At 37.8% G+C, this 18,260-nt stretch overlaps 1 protein-coding gene across 1 annotated transcript in view; it reads left to right on the top strand.

Annotated features, from left to right (window-relative positions):
* Nucleotides 1-8,667: 8,667 nt before the first annotated feature.
* Nucleotides 8,668-18,260, top strand: part of Cd53 (CD53 molecule) — a 33,969-nt gene continuing 24,376 nt past the window's right edge. Inside the window, exon 1 of the mRNA XM_031375118.1 lies at nt 8,668-8,808. The gene's annotated coding sequence lies outside the window, so the exon portion shown is untranslated. The remainder of the gene's footprint in view (nt 8,809-18,260) is intronic.

Here is an 18,260-nt window from a genome sequence, read left to right as displayed (position 1 = left end):
TCATACCTTGGTGCACCCCTATGAGATAGATCCCAAGTTGGCCTGTTCCCTGGACCATTTTTCCTTTGGTCTCTTCTCCATTTTTTGTCCCTCCCAGAAACATTCTATCACATCCTCCCTCTTCTTGCTTCTACAAGGGTGTTCCTTCATCCACCCATCCACTTCTACCTCCCTGTCCTTGATTCCACTACACTGGGGCATCTATCAAGTCTTCATAGGACCAAGGACCTCTTCTCCCATTAATGCATGACAAGGCCTTCCTCTGCTACATATGTAGCAGGAGCCATGTGTATTCTTTTGTTGATGGCTTAGTCCCTGGGAGTTCTGGGAGGTCTGGTTGGTTGATATTGTTATTGTTCTTCTTATGGGGTTGCAAACCCCTTCAACTCCTTCAGTCCTTTCTCTAACTCCTCTATTGGGGACCCCATGCTCAGTCCAATGGTTGGCTGTGAACATCCGCCTCTGTATTTGTAAGGCTCTGGCAGGGCCTCTCAAGAGACAGCCATATCATGCTCCTTTCAGTATGCACTTCTTGGCATCTACAATAGTGTCTGGGTTTGGTAACTGTATATGGGATGAATTTCCAGGTGGGACAGTATCTTGGTGGCCTTTTCTTTAGTCTCTGCTCAACACTTTATCTTCATATTTGCTCCTGTGAGTATTTTGGTAACCTTGTCCCTCCACTTGAGGCCCCATCTATCTACTGGAGGTGGATTCTTTGAGTTTCCTCTCCCCGCTGTTGAGACTTTTGGCTAAGGTCATCCCATGGAGACCTGACAGTCTCTTACCTCCCAGGTCTTTGGTACTTTCTAGATGGTCCCCCTACCTCCCATCCCCAGATGGTGCATACTTCCATTCATTCTCCTGGTCCTTCGGGCTTCTCTCCTGTCCTGTCACCATACCTGATACTGTTCCCCGTTTCCCCCTGCCTCTCCCCTCTCCTACTCAGGTTGCTCTCTCCCACTGCCTCTCATGATTATTTTGTTACCCCTTCTAAGTGGGATTGAAGCATCCTCATTTGAGCCTTCTGGCTCATTAAACTTTTTAAGGTCTGTGGGTTGGATCCTAGGTACTCTGTACTTTTTGGCTAATATCTACTTGTCAGTGAGTACATGCATGTCCTTTTGGGTCTGGGCAATCTCACTTAGAATGATATTTTCTAGTTCCATACATTCGCCTGCAAAATTCATGATGTCCTCATTTTTAATAGCTGAACAGTATTCCATTGTGTAAATGAAATACATTTTCTGTATCCATTCTTTGGTCGAGGGACATCTGGTTGTTCTCAGCTTCTGGCTATTATGAACACGTTCTCAGCTGCTATGAACATGGTGGAGCATATGTTCTTGTGTTACGGTGGAGCATCTTTTTGGTATATGCCTAGGAGTGGAATAGCTGGGTCATCAGACAGAACTATTTCTAATTTTCTGAGGAACTGCCAGATTGATTTCCAGAGTGGTTGTACCAGTTTGCAATTCCACCAGTAATGGAAGAGTGTTCCTCTTACTCCACATCATTGCTAGCATGTGCTGTCTCATGAGTTTTTGATCTTAACCATTCTGATTGGTGTAAGGAGGAATCTCAAGGTTGTTTTGATTCACATTTCCCTGATGACTAAGGACTTGGACCATTTCTTTCAGTGCTTGGTAGCCATTTAGGATTCTTGTTGTGAATTCTCTGTTTAGCTCTGTACCCCATTTTAAAATTGTGTTATTTGGTTTTCCTGGAGGTTAACTTGTCTTTTTTTTTTGTAGTGGGAATGGAGATTGTATCTGACAGAGTTTATTAAAACAAAACAGTCAAGCCACATTTGAAAACATTCCCTGGCTCACTGGAGAAGACTCTGGAGACTTGACAAGCTGCTTAAGCATTCTGAATTCTTTTTTTTTAAAGTTTTATTGCATTATGATGAGAAAAGTTACATGATTTCAATTTGTCTGAATTTGTTAACATTTAAAAACATATTTTAAGTAAATAGAATTAAATCACATTCTTGTTTTCCTTTTATACCCCAACTCCTCCCAGAGACCCCATCTTCAATACCTACAATATCTTTTTTGTCATATTCTTTAATATTTATAAAATATTATAACAAAAATGAGTATTATAAAAGTTGTTTGATATAAAACAACAATCACTTTAACAGTCTTATGTAGCATTCTGAATTCTTAACACTTGGTCAGACTGAGTCCTAATTAACTGGCAAGGATGAATGAAAACTTTGCCCACTTCTGATTCTTAATTTTTCCTCTCAGGAACAAGAGAGGGTAGAATAAAGGGCATCCCTGCCAGCCACCTCTTTTGTACTTAAGCAGGGATAGCAATCCCAGACTAATTGGCTTTGGTAACCCAATCACAAAAGAACACACATGGTATGCACTCACTGATAAGTGGATATTAGCCCAGAAGTTTGGAATACTCAAGATTCAATTTATAGACCACATGAAGCTCAAGAAGAAGGAAGACCACAGTGTGGATACATCAATCCTTCTTAGCAGGGGATCAAAATATACATGGGAGGAGATACAGAGATAAAGTTTGGAGAAGAAACTGAAGGAAAGGCCATCCAGTGACTGTCTCACCTGGATACAGAAGTGGATGCTCACAACTTGTCTCTTCTTAATTAATCCTAATGTTAATGGTTAATTAATGCTTCAGCTAACCTGCATCAATTGTCCCAGTAAAGCAGAGATTTTACTTCACTGGCACTAGTCTCTATTAGTTACTGTCAATTCTTCAGTTCCAGCTGACCAGACACCATAAATTTTTTTTTTTAAGTTAAGACATTAAACAGCTCTAATAAAGTCTTTAAGGGACTCTCAGCACCTCCCTCTGAAACTCCAAAATCTAGGACTCTGTCTTCTGCATAATTTTCAACAGTTTCATCTTCCAAGCTTTCACAGAATAATTGCCTGAGCACTGACCACTCAATAGCATTTCTACCTGAAAGTTCAAATTATATACAATCTCCCCCCAAATAATCAGTTCTGTTACAGGAATGCCCCTTGACCTGGCACCAATTTTTGTCTCAGTTAGGGTTTACTGCTGGGATAAAACACTATTACCAAAACAATTTCAGGAAGGAAATCAATTATTTACAACTCTCAGGTCACACTGTATTGCTGAGGGAAATTAGGGCAGGAACTCAAGCAGGACAAGAACTTGGAGGCAGGAACTGATACAGAGTTCATGGGGGAGCACTGCTTATTGGTTTGCTCATATAGTACTCAGGCATACCTTCCCAGGAGTGGCACCACTCACAGTGATCTGGGCCTTTATCAATCACCAAGCAATAAAATGTAGCACAGGCTTGCCTGCATACCAATTTTGTACAGACATTTTATTTTTTCAGTTAGCACTTCCTTTTCCCAAATCATTCTAGCTTGCGGCAAGTTGACATAGCACTAGCTACCAGAGACCAATCCCCCAACCAAGGTGCTGGTCCATGGCCTCCTGAACATATGTAGCAGAGGACTCAGTGGAAGGTGTGCCTAATCATGTATAGACTTGATGCCCCAGGGAAGAGGGATGTGGGAGATAAAATGGGGGTGGGGAGGTGAGGGGGGAATGGGTGGGTGGATGGGGAGCACCCTTTCAGAGGCAAAGGGAGGAGGTATGGGGTGAAGAATTCTTGGAGAGGGAACCAGGAAGTGCAGCAACATTTGAAATATAAATATAATAAATATAATAATAATAATAATAATAATAATAATAATAATAAGGACAAAAGGATTGAAAAATTGTAAAAGCCTGAGAGTAAGGACTCAAAGTAGTTTTAATTTGCTTTTTTCTGCTGGCTGAGGATTCTCAACATTTAAAAAATATTTATTGTTCATCTCTTTTTTTTCTTTGGAGAACTGTCTGTTAAGTTCATTGACCTATTCACCAATAAGCAGTTTTGAAGTTTTTTTTTTTCCTTTTTGGAGCTTAATTTGTGCAATTCTTTATGTTTCTTTTCTTTTCATATTGTTTCAATGATAATTTAGTAAAATGACAACAAAATTTTTCTAATTCCAGTCACATTCTCAAGCTATTCAAACAGAAAAGTTTAACAGGGTAAATCAAAATAAAATAAATTGTATAATATTTTACAACCACAATTTATTATACATTTAAATTTTTTTGTTTTGTTTTTTGAGACAGACTTTTTCAGCATAGCCCTGGCTGTCCTGGAACTCTCTCTGTAGACCAGGCTGGCCTTGAACTCAGAAATCTGCCTGCCTCTGCCTGCCAAGTGCTGGGATTAAAGGCATGCACCACCACTGCCCAGCTATACATTTTAATTTTTAACTTTTTGTAAAAGAATAATTTGTAACATTATGAAGAGATTTTACTCTACTCTACTATTCATTCATGGTCAGTTAAATTTAGAGATTTGGTCATTAGTTACATTACAATTTTCATTAAAAAAAGTTGTAGAGAATGGTATGTTTGCCCAACAATGAATTATAAACGCTGGCTATTCAATAGTAAAAGCCATATGCCACTGTCTTTATCTCTACTTTCTGGTGATATTGTAAAGGAATATTCCATTCCTACATATACAATTATTCAACCTCTATTTACATTATTTTGTTACAGTTTACTCAAGATAATGAATTCATGCAAAAAATTGGTCCATCAAATTATTTTGCATTTTGTATTTTCTCATAAATTACATGATTATAAAAACTTTTCATCTAAATACAATTACATTTTATGTTTTTTAATTTGAAATTTAGCCATTAAGAGCTATGTTTTGAATTGGATTGCTGATATTTAGGTTTTAAATTAAAGCACTTCTTTAAATGTAATTTTACTTTTTATTAAAGTCATAGATTAGCAAATCTTAGCTGGTTAGTTATATTTTTCTCCCAAATGATTGTAATTTCTTTTCTTTCAATGTATTTACTTGTTTGGTGTTAAAATCCATAAGAACTTTATGATATTAATGTTTATTAATATCATAATTTGGTGTCCTCTTAAAAACTCTGTAAGTTTTTTAAACACCATTTTTAAAATTTTAATTAATTTTTTTACACTCCATATTCTATAACCCTCTCTGAATCACCCCCATCCACCCTCTGACACTTCCACATCCCACATCTCCTCCCCACAACCTGTCTCTCACTCCTACCCCACCTGACCTCTGAACACCCTGGGGCCTCCAGACTCTTGAGGGTTTGGTACATCATCTCTGAATGAAGCAGACACGGCAGTCCTCTACTCTGTGTGTGTTGGGGGCCTCATATCAGCTGGTGTATGCTGCCTGTTTGGTGGTCCAGTGTTTGAGAGATCTTGGGGGTCCAGATTAATTGAGACTGCTGGGTCCTCCTTTAGAATAGCCCTTCTGCTCAGCTTCTTTCAGCCTTCCCTAATTCAACAACAGGGGTCAGCTGCTTCTGTCTATTGGTTGGGTGCAAGTATCTGCATCTGACTCTTTCAGCTGCTTGTTGGGTCTTCTGGAGTGCAGTCATGCTAGGTCCCTTTTTGTGAGCACTCCATAGCCTCAGTAATAGTGTCAGGCCTTGGGACTTCCCCTTGAGCTGGATCCCACTTTGGGCCTGTTGCTGGACCTTAATTTTCTCAGGCTCCTCTCCATTTCTAACCCTGTATTTCTTTCAGACAGGAAAAATTATGGATCAGAATTGTGACTTTGGATGGCAGCCCTACACTCAGTTGATGTCCTGTCTTCCTGCTGGAGGTGGGCTCTATGAGATCCCTCTCCCTACTATCTGGCATTTCATCTAAGGTCCCCTACTTTGAGTCCTGAGAGTCCCTTACCTCCCAGGTCTCTGGTGCATTCTGGAGGGTTCCCCCAACCTCTTATCTGCTGAGGTTGCCTGTTTTCATTCTTTCTTCTGGACGTCAGGGCTTCAGTCCTTTTCCCTTACCCAATACCAGATCAGGTTCCCCTCTCCCCCCTACTCTGTCCTCCCAGTCAACTTTCCCTTCCCAGTTGTGACTGCTCTCTTCTCTCTCCCAAGTGGGACTGAGCGGTCCACACTTGGATAGGTGGCTGATGTTCTTCATGGTTTTCCTCTCCAAAAATGAAATGAAAACTCTATCCAATCATGTTTAATCCTTCTAGCTCTCAAGATACTATTATCAACTGCATTTGACTTTGGGGTAATGATGCCTTTATTTTTTAATTAATTTATTTTATTAATAATTTTGTTTTTGAGATTTTAATATAATTAAACCATCTCCCCATATGTATTCATTTGTGACATGGTTCTTGATTTACCATAAAAGCTTGAATCTTAAATCATTCAAATTTTGTATGAATATCTCTGTTTCTTTTATTTGACTTTATTCTTTTCAAAGAGGAAAATGTGACTCTAGTTTAGTAGCTTTGACATAGGGCCTGGACATCTTCATGCCTCAAGTCTTTCCAGGTTGGATATTCATAGGCAGAGAATGTATAAGGCTGTCTCCCTCTAAAATACACTGGCCAGTGTAAGTTTTACCAACAACTTATGCTGATGATCTGTTGAATGATGTCATCTTCCACATTGTGAAATTATTACTTTTTTAATTTCATTATTTGTTTTCAATACAGTTATACATTGAAACTGGCATGTGTGATTAAATGGCTTAGTCTTTGTGACTTGGGAATGCCACATTTTTTTAGATGCTTAATTTTTTTACAGTTTAATTTTTATTAAGTTTTTACACTACATATTTTATTCCACTTGCTACCCACCCTCTAACTATTCTATATCCCATACTTGCTTCCCACCCACCTGTCTCCATGTGGATGTCCCCACCCCCTACCCCACCTGACTTCTAAACTCCCTGAGGCCTCCAGTCTCTTGACAGTTGCATCATCTCTGAATGAACACAGACATGGCAGTCCTCTACTATATGTGTGTTGGGGGCCTCATATCAGCTGGTGTATGCTGCCTGTTTGGTGGTCCAGTGTTTGAGAGATCTTGGGGGTCCAGATTAATTGAGACTGCTGGATCTTCCTTTAGAATAGCCCTTCTGCTCAGCTTCTTTCAGCCTTCCCTAATTCAACAACAGGGATCAGCTGCTTCTGTCTATTGGTTGGGTGCAAATATCTGCATCTGACTCTTTCAGCTGCTTGTTGGGTCTTCTGGAGTGCAGTCATGCTAGGTCCCTTTTTGTGAGCACTCCATAACCTCAGTAATAGTGTCAGCCTTGGGACCTCCCCTTGAGCTGGATCTTGAAGCTCTGAGGGCCAGCAGAAAGAATGGAAATAGGTAACTTCGGGAAATAGGAGATTGGGGGGGACCCTCCAAAATGCACCAGAGATCTGGGAGGTAAGAGGCTCTCAGAACTCAAAGGGAGGGATCTTAGTTGAAATGCCAGACAGTAGGGAGAGGGAATTTATAGAGTCTACCTCCAGCAGGAAGACAGGACATCAAGTGAGGGATCCATCTCACAGACACAACTCTGACCCATAATTATTCCTGTCTGAAAGAATTACAGGGTTGGAGATGGAGAGGAGCTTGAGGAAAAGAAAGTCCAGCAACAGGCCCAAAGTGGGATCCAACTCTTTATATTTCTAAATATTAAACCTCTTTGACATACAACTAGCAAAGGTATTCTCTTCTGTATTCTGTCAGTTCACTTTCTGAGATGCTGTGTAGATTAATTTTCTTTAATCCCATTTTTTAAATTCATGGGTATATTCCCTGTTCTATTGGGATTCTATTTCAAAAGGCTTTGGTTATACCAATATTTTGAAGTGTTTTCCATAGTAGTTTTAGCATTTTAGGTTTTAAATTAAGGTCTTTGATGCACTTTGAATTTGTTTTTGTAAAGGGTAAAAAAATACAGATCTAAATTTTCCAGCTTTTATTCAGTACATTTTAGTTTTTCTTTTTTTTAAAAAATGTATTTACTTATTTTATGCAAATGAGTACAACTGTAGCTGTCTTCAGACACACCAGAAAAGGGTATTGGATCCCATTATAGATGGTCATGAGCTATCACGTAGTTTCTGGGAATTGAACTCAGGACCTCAGGAAGAGCAGTCAGTGCTCTTAACTGCTGAGGCATCTCTCCCCCCACATTTTAGTTTTTCTAGTGCATGTTTTGATAAATCTTTGTCTAAAAGTAGGTGTCTAGGGGGCTGGTGAGATGGCTCAGCAGGTAAGAGCACTGATTGTTCTTCCGAAGGTCATGAGTTCAAATTCCAGCAACCACACGGTGGCTCACAACCACCCGTAATGAGATGTGACATCCTCTTCTAGTGCGTCTGAAGACAGCTACAGTGTTATTATAATAAATAAATCTTTAAAAAAAAAGTAGGTGTCTAACCCTAAACAAGTTTATCTCTGTGTCCTCTACCATGCCATATTGGTCTGCAAGTATGTTTTGGTTCTAGTACCATGCTGTTTTTGTCAGTATGGTTTAGTAGTATAGTTTGTGGTCAAATGGTGGGGACAGGTACACAGAAACAGACCCACGAGTAATTTGTAGTCGCTGCTTCAATTGAGAAGCACTGTTCTATGGTCAGGAACTATCACACAAATGACTGCAGAGTTCACCAGATCTCAGATTGGTGTGTCAGACCTTCTTTAGCTTCCAGAAACCAGCTTAGAGTAGGCTGGGAGTGGAAGCCTCTAAAACCTCCCTGAGGAACAGTTGACTATCTGAACCTAAGAGAGAACACTCAGTCTCACTTCCTCACTCTTCTCGCTTGGGTTTCCTGTCGTCACAGCATGATTGTATTTTTTCTCCCTTCACTTCTCCTTTTACACAAATAGACATAGACTTCTGGGTTACAGGCTGTGCTGGCCACCTAAAAGATAATCAGTGAATTCTACCTGAAGTGCCGAGGGACATTGCCTTCAAAAGGTAAGACTTATGACTTTTAGCAGCTCTGAGACAACCAGCTAATGAGGCACACAAGCCTGAGAGTCTCCACACATCCCTTTAGTAACTTTAAAATGTCTGGTGTTTACAAATATTTAGATCAGCACTTCCCTTAGGCAACTGGGCTAGAAATACTTTGATTTAATTGGTGTTTTATTTTCTGGTATCTCTTTGGGCCTGAGTATTCATGAGTTTACATTTTTATGCCACTTGAATTGTTTACTCTGTATGGTGGTTTCTAATGCTTGAAGTTTTTTTTTTAGGTGAGATGAGATGAAATTGGGGAGATCTTCTATGTTGTTTGTTCTTTAGAAAACTTGAAGTTTCATTTTAAAGTGAGGAGGAAAGTCATAGCCAGAATGATTTAGACCAGTAGCCAGAAGATGTGTTGTCTTTGAAAGCATTTTAAAGGGAAAGTTAGTGCTGCAACCACCATGTTTTGGTAAAAGATAGGTACAAAAAACTTCAGTTAGGTGTTCTGCAATGTACCCTCTAGGGATGCTTAGTTTGGGGGCTTTCAAAGAGGAAGATAAACATTGTGATCTGAAGGGCTTCTTTCTGCATATTAAATGATCTGTGATATACAAAGCTTGAACACTGACAAATCACATATAATATGTGCAGCTGAGAGGAAACCCACATAACTTAAAATGGTAGTAGTTTCCAACTTGCAAACCATTCTAGGGTGTAAGTATTCAGCAAAATGATAGCCTAGATTTGCTCAATACAAAATGTCTGTATCAGGTCTTTCTTGGTCCAAAAACTGTGAGAAGCTCATTTGATTATCTAATGTATCTAAAGTAAACTATCCATGTCTACATTTATTCACCTTAAATTCAGGGGAGATGACTGGGAGATAGTCGTAGCTTATTGGACCCTCCTTCAGAGGCTACTGAACCTTATGTTTAGAAATAGTGACCTAAGTGAACTAACTTAAAAACCGTGGGTTAGGCACCCCTTGATGTCTGAGAGTGTACTGTTGATATGGAGTAGAAGTGAAGGAGAATGGAGAATTTGCCCAGAAATAGTTTTCTTCTTGAGATTGAGCCAGAGAAGAATTTTATCTGCCATGTGAGCAACGTTTTGTTTTCTCAATCTCGATCCAAATCTTCACTGCTCTGAAACTGGTTGATTAAGCAGATGCTGAACTGAAATGTGGTTTCCTGTGTGGGCCAGTTAAGGTTATTTTGCTTTTAGATACGATGTTTGCTTATCTTTAGGCTCACAGGAAGTGATTCACAGCCCAGGCCAACATAGCTACCTCCCTACCACTCAAAGGATTTCAGTTTTGTTTGTTGGCAAGAGGCAAAGATATAAAGGAAAATTGTTGCTTTGATGACTTCTAGGGCTTCTGACTGCCTAGAAGCCTCAGCCTACTGCTTTGCTTTGCTTCCTCATTCCCTTCCTACCCTGCAATGTCCCAACAGCCAGGCACTCTGCTCAGGTGCTAGAAACACAAAGTTAACGGATGTGGTTGTCAGTCCCAAAGAGATTACCATGGAGGCTGCGCAGATATCAGGACACATATAACACAAAAGAATATGCTCCTTTCTATAAAGTAGGGAGAAGGTACACAAAATATAGGAGTTCAGGAGTTTTCCAAAGACTCCCTGAGAGAGGAGGTTGCTATGAATTTATTATAGAGACTGGAAACATTAACATTTCCAGTTACAAGACACTATATATGTACTCAAAGAAGTATTACTCCCCCACTTCCTGCCACAGGCATGGCAGAATTGAAATTAAGCAAGAGAGACTAGTCACATGGTCACAGGAAGCACCAAGCCCTTTCTCCTACCAGGCAACTGAAAGTATTGGCAAGTTTACTCAACAGACAAGTGTTGGATGTATAAAAGGGCAGAGCCTGAGACTTAGATACAATAATTTTGATTGAATGTGGCTTTGAGTTAGGGCACAGATCCTTTCTAACCTAGGTGTTTCATGTGATCAGAGGAAAGATAAAGCTTTTGGTGAAGTTACAGCCTACAGAATTTTATACAACTACAAGCATCCACTGTGTGTGGGTTGCTCTGTAGACTAGGCATCTGCCCTTAGGACATTGCTCTTTATACTAGGAACTTGCCCTCAGGATGGTTTCCGGATTAGCTACCACTTCAGGTGTATGTGTTGAGTCAAAACAATCTATAGAAACCAGACACCTGTCTAGATCTGGCCTCCTGAACAAGTGGGAGGTTGGATACTTGGTTTGGGAAGAAAGGTTTTGATAAAGAGGAAAATATGTACTTCCAAAACCAATAGGTAAGAACTTACAACATAAGCCATTCATCTATATCGGGGTATAGCTGCAAATCTTCTCTACTGACCGTCTACTCACCAAGTAGAATAATATCATTTACTACAAAGTTCTTTATCATTTTAGGATAATAGAAAGAATATGATGTCTACCGGATGGACTATGTGAGAGCTTCAGATAACAGCTCCAAGTTTAAGTAATAGCCTTATTATAAAGATCTTTACCCCATGTAAGCTACTAGTAACATCTAGCTGAACTCCAAGACGGGGAAAAAAATGAGGCCCTACCATTATTTGGGTTTATCTTTCTTCACCTTTCTTTTCTTTTTCTCTTCTTTATTTTTCTTTTCATGAAGTTTTTTCTTATAAATGGCAAACAAATTTTTTAAAGAAGTATTTCCAAGAAATAAAATGAGGAAAAAGATGATTAAAGCTTTTCCAGTCCAGGGTACATTTCACTCTTCAGAACCTCTCAAGAGCTCAGGGCCATTTCAGAAATGGCTTGGTCTTTCAGGTGGCATTCACTGAGCATCTGGCATTGAGCCATTAAGGAAATTCAACCACATTTACTCCTTAGAGCAATATGAGGGCAATATTATTATTAGCCTAGTTTAAAGATGAGAAAACTGAAAGTTTGACAGCTTAAGGAAGTTGTCTAAGGCTGTATTTTAAGGGGCAGAGCTGGAACTTAAACTAAGCCTGATTCTAAAGCTTTTGTTTATCAAAATATGATCTGAACTCGTTGAATTCAATGAGTCATTTTCACTAAGTTACATTGCTTACATATGGTTTTTCCATACCTGGAAGCAACTTCAGGTCAGTAATTACTTGCAATCTGACTTCAATTGATCCAACCTGCAAAACAGCAAGTCCACCGAAGTTCTATGCTTTGCTGAAGCTGACATTAGGCTGACACGCAGTCAGAAGTCTTAATGTATCTGTGGAGCAAATCAACAAGAGATATGCTTTCCCACAAAGGTCCACCTGTAGAGTTGATATGTGCTGGACTGCCCATAACCCCAGAATAAATAGACCCCAATATAATGACACAGTAAGAATAAGAACTTTTTAGTATAAAATTACATAGTTTTGTAAGTATACTTTTCTTTTATAGACCCACAATGAATATTAGTTTATACGTTATTTAAAGATGCACAGAAAATACATTTTCTCCAGTCCACATTAGAGTGTCTATTGTTGTTCTTGTCATAATTAATCAGTCCTGTTGGTGATACGTGATGTGTGTAGTTCCTAACATTCCTGGGACACACAATGAACTCCCTGACCTTCTGGCTCTTATAGTCTTTCTTCTCTCTTCTACACAAAAATCCCTGAATCTTAAGTATGGGAGTTGTTTCATAGATGTATCCATTGGGATTGGATTTCAGAACTCATTTTGATTGGATGTAGCTTTCTGTAATGGTTTTGTCTATTGAAAACCAAAGTTTCCTTGATGTGGGGTAAATATTACACTGATCTGTAGGCATAAGGATAAATATTTAGAATGTAGTTAGGATTATTTTTATTTAGTAAAGTGGCAGTTGTTGACTCTCTTCTATCATCTACACATTCACTAGCCTTGGGTTGCTGGCTAGGTTTCTTGTATTTTCCTCTTGTTGAGTGTGTTGTCAGTACAGTGAGATACCTGCTGGTTACCCATAAGTTATGTGTGTTATTGCTGCATGCTTAGGATTATCATGCAATTCTGGCCATTGTTGGGGTTCACAGGCATCATATCTGTGTTGGGCTGCTGGTTGCTACCCTCCTTTGGATGCTTACATGGCACCTAAGTTGATGTAATTTACTTTCAAAGTGTTCTGACCATGGATTTTTTGCATTCCTTTCTTCCTTGTTTTTGGTTTTGTTCAAGAAGAACTTGGTAATATCTCATAAGTGGTCTACATGAAAGCAAAGCTCCTTACTGCTGTTACAGATTGGCCTCTGAGACTGAATTAGACAAAAACCAAGCCCTAGAACTGGTAGGATGTTTTGAAGTTTCTGTCTAAGCAGAGCTATCTCCAAACTTGATCTCATTGGTGCTGCAATTGCAGATCAAAAGAAAGAGAGATCAAACTAGGAACCTACAAGATAGTTCACTAACCCAAGATCTTTACTTGGAGTAATTAAGTATTGTTTGTTTCTGGGTCCCTTTGTCCCTGGGTCCTGGGATGTGGCCCCAGATCATTGTGGTTTAGTCTTGGAGGTTTTCTGGAAATTGACGTCAGGAGCTTTCTTCATAAAAAAATAACTCTGTGAGAATGAGTCATGGGGGCGGAAGTGGCAGATGTTAACTGTTAGGTAAATATCAGTTCCTCTGAATGTTAGATATAAGAGTGGGAGGTTCCAAAACTGGCCAGGAAGGGTGAAGAAACGGTAGGTGAAATTTTGTCTCGGCTTATATGAAAATAGGGCAATTGTAGCATTTTGCAAAAGTATTGGCTATATTCACCAGCTGAGCAGATTTTATAATTCAATTTGACATGACTTTGAGCAAACAGAAAATCAGAATCAGAAAGAAGAAATAACTTTTTTTTATTTTTTGGTGAAGGACAGAGTCAACAGTGACTCACCCAGGTTTGTGAGCACCTTGATCATTGAGGCTCTGTGGAGAACTGGTTTCTATGAGTCTGATAAAAACTGTGACAGGACTCAAGGATGCTGGGACTTGTTTAACTCTAGGAGGCAGTTCACTTGATTACTTTCTGTTAGTTGATGAGGAACTTATTCTCCTATGCTTAAAACATAATTTACTAACAACAACAAAAATCTCAAGGTTCCTGACTCTGTATTATCTTGTTTATTCCACTATATTAGAATATTTGAAGATAACAAATGAAGTCAACCTACTTGTTTAGCAGTCTTATTAATTTTTAGTGTAATTAGGTACTGTGCTAGGCATTAGTAATTCAAAGATGAATGAGGTACGCCAACTCTCAAAACCTTACATCCTAGTGAGGAAAGAAATGTTTCTAATAGAGAGAATTTTGTACAAGGGAAGAGATTCACAGAATTCAAGCACTCCTTAGAGGAGTGAGAGCTAGATATGAAAAATTAGAAGTCATCAGAGAAGACTTTGAGGAAAAAACGATATAAGCTGAATGAAAGAATGGTTATCAACTAATAAGAATAAATGTTAAGGACACAAAGGGATAGATTTCAGCAAAGAACCACACGAGCAAAGAAAGGAAGGAGTTTTTAGGACAATCACTCAAGGCTGATTACAAAACTTTTATGTAAATATATTTTATATATTATGAGTCTCGAGTCATGGATAGTAGCAAAACAGGATGGGACTTTTTATATATAGTTACCTATACATATAGTTAGCATAAATACATTGTTTCAGTCAAGACAATATCATATCGCACATTCTTAAAGATTCTTCACTGTCTATTGTAATCCCTTTCACACATCTTTCAGTGTACTCACTTCTTAACCCTATGTCACTTTTATCTCATGCCATCTCTGGTCTGATTTATACTTCTATATTTTTTTAATTTTCTGAAATATTGTATACCTGGAATCATGCAGTATGTATTTTATATTCATCTTTTGTTATTCACCATACTTACTCTTTTACATTTTAATTAGTTCTTTGAAAAATTCATACATCATGTTTTTTATTATATTTACTACTACCCCCAACTCTTCCCTGATTTACCCTCTTTCCTACTTATCCAACTTTCATTATTAAAGACTAATTTGTGCTGCCCAAATATTCTTGGATGTAGAAGACCTTCCACTGGAAGTGGTTGACTTATCAGGGCCTACACTGTTAAGCTGTTGCTCACAGAAGCTAACAACTGCCAATAATGCCACAGCTTGGGGTAGAATGGTGTATCCAGCTCCCCTTTCCATGTTGAAATTTGATCTGGATTAGGCTTGAATATATCTTGAGTTTGTACAGGCTGTCAAAACCAGTGTGGATCCATATGTGCAGTGACCCTGCTGTGTCTAGGAAATGTTTCCTTGTAATCATCTACCAACTCTGGCTTTACTTCTTTATGAACCCTATTCTGAAATGAACCATGAGCTTTGGGAGAGTGGCAGTTCTGTCTTTAGGGACAAGCATTGTTCAATTTCTTATTCTTCATACCTTGAATAGTTGTGGGTCACTGTGTTCATCACCATCTACTGCAAACAGAAACTTCTTAGATGTAGTCTGAGAGATGCAATAGTTTATGGTCATAATGATAAATCATTAGGAATCAGTTTAATACTATGCATATTGACCAGGATAATAATAGATTCATCTGTAGTGTCTACGAATTGTTTAGACATAGATTCTTAGCCTGGTGATGGTACCAGGTATGGGTTTCATCTTGTGGAACATGACTTAAATTCAACCAGAAAGTGGTTGGTTACTCACAAGGTATTCATGTCACTATTGCACCATATTCATGTCTTTTCAACCTCACAGGGTTCATAGTTGTGTATGATTAATGGCTGCTTTCCTCCTCCAGAAGCTTGCATAAAACCTTCCAGTATTGTGAAAGTTAATTAGCAGTAGTGACATTTTGAAATTCATACTCACTTGATGTCACTATGTCCTATGTGACTCAAGTATGTTGTGTCTTCAGCAATAGGATCTTACTGACAAGTTCTGGGGGGGGGGGTTAAATAAGAATAATAGTATTAGACTATAATATTTGAGGATCTATTTGATATCAGTGGCCAACAACTCCAGAAGAAAATACTCATATATGGTACTTGGCTTTTTGTTAGTCTCTGGTAGGGCATTGTTGCTCTTTTATAGGGTAACTAACTCCCTTTTAACTCTCTCTGTATATACATATCTACAGATGTTTGCATATTTTCAAAAGTCTTTATTGTTACTTACCCTGTTCTACACTCCTCTTCTGTAATCCTCCACTCCAATTCTGTAGCATATCATAGATAGTTCATTCTACTTTATTTCTGAGAAGTATTCCAGTATCAAGTTATAGTAAGTTCATCTGTGTATTAATATGTTAAAGGGCATTTGTTCCCACTTTGGGACTATTAACAAACCAGGCTGCTGTGAACATTCTTGTATAATTCTTTATATGAGAATGTACTTCTATTTGCTTTTCTTGAGAAAATGCCTAGAAGCAGAATGAATTGCTGGATCATAAATATTTAACATTCATAACCAGCAATTTGATTTTCAATATGAACATATCATTATATAACTTCACTAATAGCATATGAGAATTGGTCCTATATTATCACCAAGACTTAGCATACTTACTTTTTAAAATATATATTAGCCTTATTAGAAAGTGTATAATATAATATTATCATTTAATTTTTATTTCCTGATTGGCAAAAGAAATAAATAATTGATCTTATTTGCTACCCACATATTTTTAGAATAAAATATCTATTTAGATATTTGTCCATTTTAAATTGTGTTGTTTATTTTTTTACTGTTAGGTTTAAAACCACTTATAGACTCTAAGTAAAATCATTTACCTTCCTTTTTTTTAATATAAGGTTTCACTGTACCATGTATACCAGTTGTTCTCAACCTGTGGGTTATGACCCCCTTAGGAGGTTGAATGACCCTTTCACAGGGGTTTTCTAAGATCAGTGGAAAACACAGGTATTTAAATTATGACTCATAACAGTAGCAAAATTACAGTTATGAGGTATCAATGAAAATAGTTTAATGGTTGGGGTCACCACAACATGAGGAACTGTAGTAAAATGTTGCAGCATTAGGAAGGTTGATAACTACTGCTCTAGACTAATACTGAACTCCTTGTCTGCAGAGATATAGGAATATCTGCCTCAGCTTCCCATTTCTTGAATAGTAGGGACGATAGGAGTCCTGAACTTGCACTAAAATTTAACTCCTATGTGATCTGTAAATGTTCTTTCCCTATCTGTGATCTCTCTTCCCCCTTTCCCAACTTACCAAGTTTTGGACTGTGCTTTTGGTATTTTATCTGAGAACGATTTTACTAAGCATATTGGATAGTATCATCTCTGACATTGGGGATTTTAGTTTTTATATCCATATATATAGTGTTAGTTTATAAATACTTTTGATATAATAAGAACTTTAGAGCCAAAATTTTAATGTAAATATTGACATTCAATTGTTCCAGTGTTGTTTATTGAAAAGAATATTCTTTATTACCTACTGTATTGAGTTTACATATTGATTGTAAATCAGTTTGCCACAAATAGATTAATTCTACTCAGTTTCATTATGTTGCTTGACATCAAGACTAGGTAATTTTAATGTTGTAGCTTTATATAAAGCAATGTAACTAGATAGTATCTGGTCTTAAACTTTGACCCTTATAAAATTCATTTTACTATGCCAAACAGTTTGAATTCCTAAAGAATTTTAGAATTTATTTATTACTGTCTACATATAAATCTGCTATGAGATTATGGAATAAGATTATAAAAAACTTATATATAAGATATATGAAGAACTGACATTTTAGCAATATTGTTAAAATAGATCCATGGACATAGTATAGCTTTCTATTTATCATATATTTTTCAAATTCAGAAACACTTTCTTTTAGTTTTTGTTATACAACTCTTTGTATAACATTTGTTAGATTTATCCCCATTTATCTCTGTATCTTTCGTAGTTGATGCTGTTCTTTATAATAACCTACAAATTATTTCTTATCATTGCTTGTATATAAAATACTAATAATTTTTCATTATTTTTTCCTTTTATTGAAAATATATTCTTTGACAAATTGTAGTTTTCCCTCCCTCTATTCCTTCCAGTTCTTCCCCACCTCCCTTTTCCTATGGATCCACTCCCTTTCTGTCTCTCATTAGAAAAGAATGGCCTTCTAAGTGATAACATCCAAGCATAATAAAATATAATGAGAAGAAGCAAAACTACTATATTGAAGTTAGACATGGCAACTCAACAGGAAGAAGAGTCCCAAGAGCAGGTACCAAGAGTCTGAGACTTACTTGTTCTAGGAGTCAGGAGTCCTAATAAGCTAATAGCTATAACATATGCAAAGAGGGCTGGGTGTAGTCTCATGTATGCCCTGTGCTTGCTGCTTTAGTCTCTGTGAGGACATATGCATCATGCTTAGTTGATTCATAGGTCCTTGTTCTCCTGGTGTCCTTTTTTATTTTTTTTTGATTTTTTATTAGATGTTTTCTTTATTTACAATATCTCCTTTCCTAGATTCCCCTCCAAAAGAAAAAAGAAA

The sequence above is a fragment of the Mastomys coucha genome, unplaced genomic scaffold (assembly GCF_008632895.1).
Source record: "Mastomys coucha isolate ucsf_1 unplaced genomic scaffold, UCSF_Mcou_1 pScaffold16, whole genome shotgun sequence".
Taxonomy (NCBI): domain Eukaryota; kingdom Metazoa; phylum Chordata; class Mammalia; order Rodentia; family Muridae; genus Mastomys; species Mastomys coucha.
The sequence above is the reverse complement of the archived record's forward strand: the minus strand, read 5'-3'. Positions and strand labels throughout refer to the sequence as shown.